The sequence below is a fragment of the Canis lupus genome, chromosome 14, assembly GCF_048164855.1.
Source record: "Canis lupus baileyi chromosome 14, mCanLup2.hap1, whole genome shotgun sequence".
In the NCBI taxonomy this organism is placed as follows: Eukaryota; Metazoa; Chordata; class Mammalia; order Carnivora; family Canidae; genus Canis; species Canis lupus.
In genome coordinates, this window is record NC_132851.1 from 63,853,064 (window position 1) to 63,867,064 (window position 14,001).

Sequence of the window (14,001 nt, forward strand, 5' to 3'; positions counted from 1 at the left end):
GAATAGAGGAGACATACGGTAAATGCTAGAAGAATCTATGTCTGAAGCCACCCTGGTTCTACACCAAGCTTGCTCCACTTCCTATACCCCTTCTAGTATTGACCGTTCGTTCCTCCTTCTACAGCTTCCTTACCTTCTGCCGACAAACAGGCTCAACTCTCTTCCACCTGAAGAAAGAGAACCTTTCCTTGAGTAGGTTTCTCAAGTTACCAAACAAATATTTTAACTCTGCATTCATACTTATTTTCCCTTCATTATCATTCGTTCATTTCATAATGTTTTAAAATCTTGATCCGTTCCTGCCTATGAGCTCCTATGGACCTGATCCAGGGTGATAACGCTAGGAGGTGCTGGCACCAGGAAAAGCCTGAGGGGCATAGACTTCGGCCACCTTTTTGTAAGATAAGAAAGCTGAAGCAACAAATGTTTGATGTCTTCCCAAGGACATCGTGCGCTTGCATTTTTTCTACGAAATTACTTCATGTCCTCATCTCTATTGGTCTCTGCTTCACGTGAAGCTGCTCAGCACTTCCCTATCCTGTTTCATTAATTGTATTATCTCCCATGACCTCAACAGTCATATATATTTCTCTCCAATCTTTTCTCTTACCTACCCTTTCTCCTGAGCTAGAGACACACAGCTTTAACTGCCGAGTGAACGATATTACTCAGATGTCCTCTAACTCCCTGAAACATCTACAAAGTAGAAGTCATCATCTTTACTAATAAAGTATGCCTTTTAACATCCTGATCTTTCTTGATGGGAAACTTAAATCACTGTTATCTCTTCTATTTTTATCTCCATCACCTTCATATCAAATCTCTGTTGGATTCTCTGCATTTTTTTTTTTACCTCTGAAGTCTTTAATATAGCTCCATTTAATTCCAGTTCTTATTATTCTAGTTTGAGCTTTCATTATTGCCTGGAACATTTAAGTAATTCAATGAATAGTTTTTTACTTCAGCCTTTCCTTCCCTAATAATTTTGAAAATCATGACAGATTAAACTTCTTAAAACATATCCCTCAAAATGTGATAGGCTACTCAAAAACTCTCAGTATCTCTGCATTACTAAGACCTATGCAGCTAAATATAGTAGTCACTGACCAGCTGTGTCTACTGAGCCCTCAAAATGTGGTTATTATAAAGTGAGATGGGCTGAAGTGTAAAATGCATACTGGGTTTTGAAAACAGTACAAAAAAATTAAGTAAAATATCTTTATACTAGTTTTTATACAGACTAAATGCTGAATTGATAATATTATGGATATGTTGTGTTAGAGAACATTATTAAAAATAAGTTTAACTTTATTCAGTGATTCATAGAAATTTAAAATTACATATGTGGTTCATATTATATTTCTTTGGACAGTGATGGCCTAGACAACTGAGCATACACTCAGCTTTTCATGCAAAATCAATGATAATTTCTCGTTTCTTTCCCAACTCTTTTCCATTATTTATGTGTGTGTGTTTGTATCTACGCCATGCACTGCATTCAGTTCAGAAATTGCTATTCCCTGACCATTCTAACCAGTCTTTACCACCTTTGTGCCTTTACTTATGAGCTTCACCCCTAATACAGCTCCCCATCTTCCATTCCTGCCTATTAGGACTCTTTCATTATGGAATAATATAAGAGAGTATAGGCAAGAAGACACTTTATTGTCTGTATAAGTGAAAAATCTAGATGTCAGTTTGAGAAACTGTTGGGGAATTGAATAATGTTATCACAATGTGAAATTCATTCTCTTTCTACCTCTATCCCCTCCCGCCCTGCTTCATTTCCTACTCGCCTCATCTCTCATTTCTGCTTTCCTTTGCATTGCCTTCAATTTATTCGCAAGATCTCTAAGGCAGGAAACTCTAAGGTTAGCAACCCTAAAAGAGAAAGCTCATTTTTACTGCACTGGGTTATATATCTTCAAGGATATAACTGTTACCTGACTGGTCAGATTTGAGCCACATGCAAATTATAAAACAAGGATGGAGTCAACCTGACCCAAATCACAACAGCCTGTGGGTAGAAGGTAGGTTATGCCTGGAGGAATATCAAAGTGAGGCTACCAAGGGACAGGAAATGGTTTCGGAGCAGATGAAACAGAAGTAACCGACGTTGTCAAAAGTCTTTGGTTCTTCAAAGTTCATCTCAAATGACTTTTCATAATGGAAACCTTCCACTTCCTCAATTGGGTGTGGTTTCTCCCTTCTTTACATTCCCAATCTATACTGTTTGTACTCCTGTGGCAATTACCATATTTAAATTGCATTACAATCATTTCTGTGATCACATTGTTTCCTCCAACCTTAGTTTTATAATATAATACCTAATAAGGCCCTCATGAGCTATTGAGTGCATAACAGAAATCACAGATTTATTGAATTGTTGGTTAACATTGAATCTTTTCAGGTAGGGGGTTCATGTACCTAAGAAAAAACTAGAACCGTAAGGAATTAAAAGTCACTAAATATAGTTAATATAATTTCCTACAATAAATATTGTTACTTTTATAATACAAAAAATATGAAAAAAAACCCTCAACACATCCCCAAAATAAATTCTATATGACCTTGAAGACAGTACCAGCTTTTATTACTAGTCACCTAGTGCAATGCTTTATACACAATATAATGATAAAAATCACATACTAAAATAGCTTATTTCATTGAAGACCAGTCTTACAAATTATATAATGTCATTCCTACTTGGTCCTCATTTTACAGGTGACAAAGATGAGATGCTAAGAGACTAAGTAACTTGCCCAAGGTTACACACAGAATAAGAAGCAAGCCAGGATTTGAGCCTAAGCAGTTTGGTTCCAGAGCCCACTCTGAACAAAGAAAAGTCAGTAACTGTGCTGGTCCTCGTTTGGTGTCTACCAGATTCATTTCTTCTCTTTATCTGCTCTCCTCTGCATCCTAAGGAATCGGATGCCTGCAGCCCGTGTTTCTCAAGCTCTTTGTAAACTGGCTTCTCCTTGTAATGAGAGTCACTAATGGGATACTGGAAGATGGGAGGATGGGACAAGGCAGATTTAGCCTCTCTTTTTGCCTTGGGCAGCATCTGCACTCAGGACTCCAGCTCCCATCAGACTGCCCTGCCATGGTTCCAGCTTCTGCTGTATGGCCCTGGCATTTCCTGAACCTTTTTTTTCCCTTTCAGCCAGGAATCCAACAACTACTTGTTGCTAATCTTTGCCTCACTGACCTCTGTTTGGCTTCTCTGTCAACCGGAATCTCTTTAACCAATCCCACAGATTAAATTCCCTTTCTAATATTGATATCCTCCACAAAATACCTTCTTAGGGAAGAATTGCCCAGAAGAATTCCTACTGTTTTTTTGACCCAAACTTCAGGATCTATGAATTTCTCAATACAATCTCTTTTGATTGATATTTGTAAATATCAATTTATATTTATGTCCCAGGCATCTTATAGATCATTTAAACAAAACAAAGTTCCCTAGTGTGAAAAGAAAACCTTGCATCACATTCCAAATACAAATGGTAGAACTTCAGAATCACTTGTGGACATTTTAGACAGTGTGCCAACTTTCTACTTTTTTTTTTTTTAAGATTTTATGTATTTATTCATGAGAGACACACAAAGAGAGGCGAGACAGGCAGGCAGAGAGGCAGGCGCCCTGCAGGGAGCCCGATGTGGGACTCGATCCCAGGACCCCAGGATCACAACTTGAGCCAAAGGCAGTTGCTCAACCACTGAGACATGCCAAAAATGTGGCAACTTTCTAAAGCATTACTGTGTCACTCTTAGAGCCCTGACCTCATGTTTCTTTGTAGTTGATCTCCACCAACCTATTTAAGCAGGCACTTTTCTTTGTTTACTGCTATAGCTCCAGCTTTCAGAACAATGTTTGGCATATAGTAGGTACTCATTAAATATTTAGTTAAATTAATATTAGATTCCTTAGCTATTTCATCTATAAATGTCAGGATTTTCATCACAACAACCACCAACCTTTTTGATACTTCTTGCAATTAATGCTTTAAAAGTCATAGATGTTCTCTGACTAAAGAGGGGAAACCAAAGAGATGTACAGAAAAATTTATTGCCGGCCCACAATGGCCAGATTATGTATTACTTTAGAGCGTTTTCTAAAAAACCCAGAGATCCTCAGAGGTCCTGAGGGGACCTTTATAAAACCATTAAAAAATAATAATAATAAAAGAGGCAGAAGATGAAACGGAGTCCCTGTATTTCCTCCGTATCCACTCTAATATAAGGATCAGGAGACTTTTTTTTTGAGAAAAAAAAAATCCAGTTTTGGCACAGATACTGCATAGCCTTAGATAGTCAATCTCTATTTCATCATATGTGAACTGTGAAAGATAACATTTTATAAACTTTGGAATTATGTACCAATTAGTAGGGTGGAAGAAGCTATAATATTAAAATACTTAAAAATAAAATTAATATGCACACTTAACCTATAAGCACTTTGACAACTGGACCGTAGAATGGTCTACTGTAGTGAAATATAGTCAAGTAATTTCAAGCCCAAAGCTCTCTCTAAAACAACCTACTTATACATACGAGAAACTAAGTTTTTTACCACTTCATAGCCTTTTAAGTGGTGATTCCTGTGTCAAGAACAACAGAAGTTTCAAAAATATTCTTTCCTGTCATTTATATCTGTTTCGTGTTGCATACTGGAATCCGTCCTCGAGCTTAATTAAAATCGGAAATTAACATAAAGACAGGCTGATTACTGACCATCATCCAGGAAGCAGGAACCGAGGAGCCCCTAAATGGTAAGCTTCGTGGTACTTATTTACTTATTTATTTTTATTTATTTTTTTTAATTTGTATTTATTCATGATAGTCACACAGAGAGAGAGAGAGAGAGAGAGAGAGAGAGGCAGAGACACAGGCAGAGGCAGAAGCAGGCCCCAGGCAAGGAGCCCGACCCGGGACTCGATCCCGCGCATCCAGGATCAGGCCCTGGGCCCAAGGCAGGTGCTAAGCCGCTGAGCCACCCGGGCTGCCCCAGCTTCCTGATGTTTAAACAGCCGGAACAAAGAAAGTTCGTCTAAACAAACCCATAAGGGCTGAGATTGGTGGTACCGAAGGCTCAGACAATCCAGGCCCAGCCTGTGAGTGATCCAACCGCAGAGGGCCTGCAACCAGCTGCAAACCACGGTTGCCTTCCCTGTCCTAACAGGCACCATTGTCCCCAGTGCCCGAGGGCTGCATTGGAGAAACGGGCCCCAGCTGGTACCCTCTGGGCTTATCTTGGACACATCCTTCGCCTGGATCTCTGAGCGACCTTTCCCTTCCTCGCTGCCAGTCCCATTCGCTTCGTTCCTCGACGGCAGCTCTGGGCTTGTGCCTTCCCGACCCGGGTCTGGCGTTCAGGTGACCCCGGGGAGCCGGAGCCGTGCAGTCCGGCGACGCACTTTTGCACCGAGCAGTACAGCCCCTGGACCCTCCGGGAGAAGGTCGGCATTGTCGCTTGGAGTTCTCTTCTCTCCGGTAGCCTGGCAACCAACCCGCGTCTCTTTGATGGAGGGCGTTCCTACTAGAAAACAGCTTTATGAAAAGTGTCAGGGTCATCTTTAGAAACCCAAAGAAAACAAAACAAAACCCCCCAAAAAAGCCTACCACCAAGAAGGCAAAGAGGGGGAAAAAAAATAAAAAAATAAAAAGCCCCGCGCACAACTCAATTATTCAGCCGCACACAACTGAGCCTGACAGGCGCTCCTAACGACGCTCACTTGAATTTAATTAAGTTTGTCCCGTAGCCTGTGAACTGCTCGCCAGGCCTGCTGCGGGAGCTGGGAAGCCTGAAGGCGGCCCGTGAGGCCGCTGAGGAGCAGGGCGCGGCGTCTGAAGTTAGGTAGATTCCCATCCCCTCGGCCCATCAAGTGGCCTGGGGGGTGACCTTGCGAAGGGAGCATTAGAAGGTGGGTGGCCTGAGGGCAAAGACCGATGAGAACTTTTCCCACCAGCAACATGCAGCAACATGCAGCAACATGCAACAACATACTGCAACATGCAACAACGTGCAGCAACGTGCAACAACATGCAACATGCAGCAACATGCAACAACATGCAGCAACATACTGCAACATGCAGCAACGTGCAGCAACGTGCAGCAACATGCAACAACATGCAGCAACATACTGCAACATGCAACAACGTGCAGCAACATGCAACAATGTGCAGCAACATGCAGCAACATGCAACAATGTGCAGCAACATGCAACAACATGCAACAACGTTCTGCAACATGCAGCAACATGCAACAACATGCAGCAACATGCTCCCTCCCGGAGGCCTGGTGCTGAGGAGCAAAATGCCTGGCCTCTGGAACTGGGAAGTCACACCATTAGACTCAAATGCCAGCTCTGCCACTCAACTAGCTCTGCTCCTTTGGGGACGTTGGCACACCTCTCTGGGGCTGTTTCCTCCCCCGTAAGCAGGGAAAGTCAGAGCCACCTGGGAGACTGAGGGAGTATGGGTGAACCGCCTGACGCTTGGCTCTTAAGGACTCTGCATCTCCCCACTTAAATCCCCTAAGGCGTGTTCCCCTTTCCTATGAAATCACTTCCAAACCTGGCAACATAATAGAGAATCTTCAAAATACAGTGCTAGGAGCAGAGGCCTGTTGCCTGCAAATGCCTCACGGAACTGCCTGCCTTTCCCCTGTGTACCCGTGCGCGACCTTGTCCTCTGGACGTAGCCAGTCATTTCCAGTCATTCTTCCAGATCCCATTCTAGTATCTCCGAAACTCTTGTCTTAACCATTCTGGCCCTTGGGTTCTCACAGCCTTTAGTACTTCTCTCATTTGAAGGCTTCTACCCATTAAATCAAGGGACTCCGGGTGCCTGGGTGGCTCAGTGGTTGAGCGTCTGCCTTTGGCTCAGGGGTGACCCCAGGGTCCTTGGATGGAGGCCCACATCAGGCTCCCCACAGGCAGCCTGCCTACATCTCTGCCTCCCTCTGTCTTTCATGAATAAATAAATAAATCTTTAAAAATAAATAAATAAAAATAAAATAAATCGAGTGCTTCTTCCCAAACAAATCAACGATCTTCTTATGGGCATAGTTGGGTACCATTTACTTTTATGTTATTCCAATATTTAAGTGAAGTGTTCAATAAATATCTAATTGATGAATGGACAATTTTCAGAACATCTTTATTTGAAATGTACATTTAAAATGTTCTAGGAAAGTGAACTGGTGGACCTGGGTACCCAATGGTTGATCGTCTGCCTTTGGACCAGGTTGTTATCCTGGGTTCCTGGAATCGAGTCCCACATCAGGCTCCCAAGAGGGAGTCTTCTTCTCCCTCTGCCTGTATCTCTGCCTCCCTCTCTGTGTCTCTCATGAATAAATAAATAAAATCTTTTTAAAAAATGTTCTAGAAAGGAATTACTTTTGTTTTCTTTGGCACCTCCCCCTAATTACTGCAGAGAACCTATACAGAAATCTGTAAACCTAAAGCTTGAAGCATGTTGGATATTAATGGGATAAGAATAAAAGAGTTAGAAAGTGAACAAACGCTAATTTCCGAATCTATAGACAGTTTAACCACAGTATGCTGGAAAACCTGTCCTAATAAGGTAAACCCAGTGCAGAGATACAATATAGTAATTAGAAGACATTTCAGCTGTTCAAATATTTGCTAGCAGTTTCACTCCACTAAAATAAAAAAATAGTTATTTTGATGTTTCATTTTGATCAATTTGATTAAAACTACTTTGATTAATTTGAAGTTATTATTAATATGTTAATGTAGCAGGTTCTCTTTCTGAAAAGTTTAGTCTACTGTTGAAAAGAGACACAAGTAGAATCATAGATTTATAAAATTTTAGAATTCAAAAGTACCTTAAATATTAGCCAGTCCTCCATCCTATTTTTTACAAGTCAGAAAACTGAGACCCAGAGAAGAAACTTGCCCAAGCCTTGCTATTGGAACCAGACTAGAACTGAGTTCCCTTGTCCCCCGGACTTAGATCTCTCTTTCTAGTACATCGTTGAAAGGAAGAACCATCTGGACAATGGAAATGAAGGGAGCCCTGGAAGAATGTGGACATCTTGCCATTGTAGACATCTTTCAAAGTGAATCACCCTGCTTAGACCTAAGCTTCTGGGAAGTTTAGGATAAAGAAAATCCCATTCCCTTCACAGTTGACCATAAAAACAAATCTTCGTTATTGTCATCATTCTTCATATTATTATTAATTTACTACCTGGCTAGCATTTAGAATTAAATCTTGACTTATCATGGCCATTATGACCTCTCCCTCCCTCCTACTAAAACAATCCTCCAGCTATGCAAATTGTGGTCCATGCACCAATCCCCATCTGCAGACGAGTTTGGTGAGAATACCAAACTTGTAGAGCACGTTGGCGTTGCCACAGCACTGACATGTATGACTGGTGGGCATATCTTATATACTGTTTGCCTCTATACACACCCTCAATGAATATGTAATAGCCTTTGTAATTCTTTTTTTTTCCCCTGTTATGTTTGTTCTGATATCACAGCATAAAATAAAATTTTATGCTGCTGAATCTAAGAAATATGAAACTGTATTATGTATGTGGCTTTCTTCATTTCATTGAATTACATTAAACATTCACAAAAATTAATTAATTTTTGTGTTTTATAGAAGAATTGGGAGTAAAACAAGGTGTCCTTCACTATAGACAAACAGTGTTCCAGAAATTTGAAGCTTGTTCATGCTCTAGCTCTGTTTCTTCCCCCCACACCCCCTGGCACCAACTCTCCCAACCAGCCAAGCTCTCTCTCCCTCTGTACTTGGAACTCCTTTACTCCGAGTGCCCTGCCCACAGGTCTCATGGCCAGTTCCTTCTCCCATCCCAATCCCATTGATCTGATCACCTCAGGGCCACCCTTGTTCCCCATGCCGAGCAGCATGGCCCTTCTAGTCATCCTTCATGATTACTTGATTAATGTTTGGCCTAGCTCTTACCATTACCTAGACTTCTCTTGCTTCTTTGTTTCTTTTCTTGTTTGTCATCTACAGGGATTTTGTCTAGTTCACTATGATTTCTGTGATGCCGAGGGCAGCACCTGGCACATGTTGTCACTGTACCAATTATTTGTGGGATTGCAGAAGGAAGCTCCAGGCATTGTTTCAGGCCCATTACAAAAGTTATATTATTCTCATCCTTGACATGGGCTTAAAAAGTAGCTAGTATTTTTGTCCCCACTAACTGCTGGGGTATCTGACATTTAGAGCAATTAGGGAACCTAAGATGACATGGTTATGGCGTTTGTGATTCCTAAACTTTTCACTAAGATAGGTGAGAAATTCTTTCAAACACTTATATCTCTACTGAGTTTTCCATATTGGAAGATAAGAGGCATTATTCAAGTATTTTGGAATATTCTCTGCTTTTGATACAGACAGCGGAGAGGTGCCTGACTCATTTTATACTGGAAGCAGGACAATGGTTGCTATTATCCATGAGTGCTCTTTTATCTCATGAGGGTTGCTAGATTTAGCAAATAGACATACGGGATTCCCAGTCAAATTTGAATTTCAGATAAATAATAAGGAATTTTTTTGGTATGTGAGACATTCGCTAGGAAATTATTTGTTGCTTGCCTGAAATTCAAATTTAACTGGGCATCCTTTATTTTGTCTGGCAACAGTAATTTAGGGGTAAAAACAATAATGGTAGCCACAGAAATCAGTGGTCATTCCACACGCACCACACTGATGGTAGAATACAGGTAAGGACACGTGGCAGTAATGTGCAAATTTCTTTCAAAAAGATGTCTAGGAAGTTTCCGAACACACCTCTGAAACAAGTGCATTCCTAATAGGGTTATACCCCCAGACAGCCATGGGTCAGATTAGTTGCCAGAAATGAAGCAAGTGTTTGTTTCCATGTGACAGATTTAAAAGGAACTAGGATAATCATTATTTAAACAGAAACAACTAAGGAGTGATTTGCTAACAGTAAACAAATGCATGAGAATGATTATATAATAGTTATCAGCTGCTTTGAATTTTCACTGAGGTCCGAAGAAGAAATGACTGAAGCTAGAGCATGAGGCATTTAATTTATTTTGGATGTAGTATCTTACTGAGAGTAAAGCCTCTCAAAGTTTGTGTGTGGCATCCTTTGATAAAAAACTACTCAATATGGCTTCAGGCAGTCCCTTTGACAAGCCAAGACTAGTTTCAGCTGTAGGCCAAAGGCACTGTGTCAGGAGCACAAAATGAAGAAAGACAGATTTGGATCTCATAGATGTCAAGAAAGAAAAATGTCACCATAATCAAGATCAGACTGCTACGGTTCATTGTAGACTTTTCTAAACTGAGTGTGAACACTGGTGATCAAGTTGTTACCAGGGTGCAGCCACTCTGGAAAACACTATGGAGATTCTTCAAGAAATTAAAAATAGAGCTACCCTGTGACCCAGCAATTGCACTATTGGTATTTACCCCAAAGATACTGATATAGTCAGACACCGGGACACCTGCACCCCAATGTTCGCAGCAGCAATGTCCACAATAGCCAAACTGTGGAAGGAGCCACTGTGTCCTTCGACAGGTGAAGGGATGAAGAAGATGTGATCTATGTATACGATGGAATATTCCTCAGCCATCAGAAAGGATGAATACCCACCATTTGCTTCGACGTGGATGGACCTGGAGGGTATTATGCTGAGTGAAGTAAGTCAACTGGAGAAGGACAGTTATCATATGATTTCACTCATACGGGGAATAGAAGAGATAGCGGGATTATAGGGGAAAGGAGGGAAACTGAGTGGAGAAAAATTAGAGAGGGTGACAAACCATGAGAGACTCCTAACTCTGGGAAACAAAGGGCTGCAGAAGGGGAGGTGGGCGGGAGGTTGGAGTGACTGGGTGACAGGCCCTTGATGGGATGAGCACTGGGTGTTATACTATATGTTGGCAAATTAAATTTTTTTTTTTTTTTAAGTTTTTACCAGGGCCCACAATGAACTCCTTTTCGGAAATGTCGCATACCCTAACCTGGTACAAGAATCATGACACCCGGGGATCCCTGGGTGGCTCAGTGGTTTCGCGCCTGCCTTTGGCCCAGGGCGTGATCCTGGAGACCCGGGATCGAGTCCCCCGTCGGGCTCCCGGCATGGAGCCTGCTTCTCTCTCTGCCTGTGTCTCTGCCTCTCTATGTCTATCATAAATAAATAAAAATAAATCTTTAAAAAAAAAAAAGAATCATGACACCCTTTTACATGCCACAGAGAGGAAAGATCCTGATTCTCTGGAGTTTACCAGCTTTACAAAATCAAGGAAAAGCCTCTCCTATTACACTTTTTAAAGAAATCCTTATTAACAGGACTCAGAAGAGTGGCATTTTTAAGAAAAACGTTTTGGAGACTGTGTATCTGAATTTTGTACGAAGGCTTAAACAGGGACACCTGGGTGGCTTCAGCTCAGGGCGTGATCCCGGAGTCCGGGATCGAGTCCCACATCGGGCTCCCTGCATGGAGCCTGCTTCTCCTTCTGCCTGTGTCTCTGCCTCTCTCTCTCTGTGTGTGTCTCTGTGTCTCTCATGAATAAATAAATAAAATCTTAAAAAAAATAAAAGGCTCAAACATATCCCCTGCTCCAACCTCCGAAGAAGCATCTGGCTGCGACACGTGCCAAAAACCAATTCTGCTGAACACTCTGTCATGAGGGCTGATATTGGATGTTTCTGCACTGGCCAATGGCTTCTGACCATGGATGTTCCAGAATCCTAACTATTAAGATGTGAGCATTGGCCACAGCCACCAAGGTGTCCTAACCACCAAAATCCACAGGGCCATCGTTTAGATTAATATACTAACACAGACAACCCCCTGCTGCATTTAGAAAGAACCATCACCTCCAGTTAATGGCTGAGCCCAGTGTAGATGGTTTCTGACTCTGAAATGAAAAGGAAATTCCAGCTTACCACTAATGCCTTCTTTAAACGTGCTTACTTTATTTCCCAACAACCCCTTAAAAGCTGTTTGGTTTTGGGGGGTGCCTGGGTGGCTCAGTCAGTTAAGTATCTGCCTTTGGCTTGGGTGATGATCCGAGGGTCCTGGGATGGAGCTTCCACATCAAGCCCCACATCAGGCTCCCAGCTCAGTGCGGAGCCTGCTTCTCCTTCTCCCCTCTGCTCATGCTGTCTCTTCTTGCAAATAAATAAAGTCTTTTTAAAAAAGCTGTTTGCGGATCCCTGGGTGGTGCAGCGGTTTAGTGCCTGCCTTTGGCCCAGGGCACAATCCTGGAGACCCGGGATGGAGTCCCACGTCGGGCTCCCTGCATGGAGCCTGCTTCTCCCTCTGCCCCTCTCTCTCTCTCTCTGTGACTATCATTAAAAAAAAAAAAAAAAAAAAAAAAACTTAAAAAAAAAAAACTTAAAAAAAAAAAACTTAAAAAAAACAGTTAAAAAAAAAAAGCTGTTTGGTTTTCTTGTTTTGTTTGTCTCTTCCTAAAAGTAATTAATAGGTGGTAAGACACAAAGAAATTTTAATGAATAAATACGCACCATCCCCTGAAATACTGAACCTCTCAAAGTGACTGAGGAGGCCACACGAAGGGTGTGTTCAACTACCGTAGAACTCCATGATGAGAAACTGTAAGTCTTTCATTCTTCTGTGAATTTCCACCTACTCCCTAGATGAAGTTATAGCACCCTAGTCTGTTCTCTCAAAATTCCTTACACTTCTTTAAAAAGTCAATGCTGTGTTTTCTTTTAGACTATTAGCTCTGTGTGGGCACAGGCTGTATTTCTTAGTCACTGTTATCCCCTCAATACTTAGGCCCAAAGTGTGTTGCATAATAGGCACTCAATTATTTTTAAATTTAGGTCCATTTCTTCATTTCCAGCTTGGTGCCTGGTGGATGGATACATGAATATACTTTGCCTCTAACAGAAAAAAACAATCAATGCTAATAAAATATATCGAACATCTATGAAAAATATGAGTAGGGAAAAACGGCCTATTTTTCATACTCATGAATGGGGACCATATAACCAACATCAACATTATTTTTTTAAGATTTTGTTTATTTATTCATGAGAGACAGAGAGAGAGAGAGAGAGAGAGAGGCAGAGACACAGGCAGAAGGAGAAGCAGGCTTCTCGAGGGGAGCCTGATGAGAGACTCAATCCCAGGACTCCCCAATCATGATCTGGGCTGGAGGCCGACACTCAATCACTGAGCTACCCAGGTGTCCCCAGGGTCAACATTATTAACTGAAATTGTTGAGACCCATCATGCCAAGCCAGTGATGAAATATTGCTCTTGTGCTTAGACCTCAGGAATGCATGATCCTGCGTTGGTGTACCCATCCAACCTTATTTCTCACTACTAACTAATAAGAACTTCACGATCAAGGAAGGCTGACAGCCCCGTCCTCATGTGTGCATGTTACACACACACACACAAACACACACACACACACGCAAGCACACACACAGCTATTTCCACTTTTATACCTTAGTTCAAGCACTTTCCTTGTAAAGAATTCTCTCCCTTCTCCTGTCCGCATATCCATAGGCCACCTACTCTCCCAGGGCCCACTCAAGGCTTTCCCTCAAAGCCTTAGGCCTTACTTTCCTTAAGTTTCTTTATAATCCTTGTAGAACAATTAGTACCTAGTATACCATCTTGCCCTCTTTTTGCCAACACATAATTCAGCACTTCACTACATCAATATAATTTTATAGAAGGTCATCTCAGTGCTATTTAAGGCCCATTTCACTTTCCAAAAATTTAATATCCACAAAGCATGAGATTTCTAAATGATTTATCATTAGGTGATCAGGTGAAGGAAAAGGAAAATTATGTATTATGTAAAGGGTACTCCAGGTAATATTATGCTTATGGTATCAAATTTAATTCCTGAAATACATTACGAAGGATATTATTATCCTTGCTTTTATGGATATGGAAATTAAGGCTTAGACACATAACATATTTGGGTATACATACATATACATATATATACTATATATATGGAGAGAGAGGG

At 41.4% G+C, this 14,001-nt stretch overlaps 1 long non-coding RNA gene across 1 annotated transcript in view; it reads right to left on the reverse strand.

Annotated features, from left to right (window-relative positions):
- The window catches only part of LOC140603521 (uncharacterized), a 53,403-nt gene that overhangs the window by 7,698 nt on the left and 31,704 nt on the right, over positions 1-14,001 (reverse strand). The gene's annotated exons all lie outside the window — the stretch shown is intronic.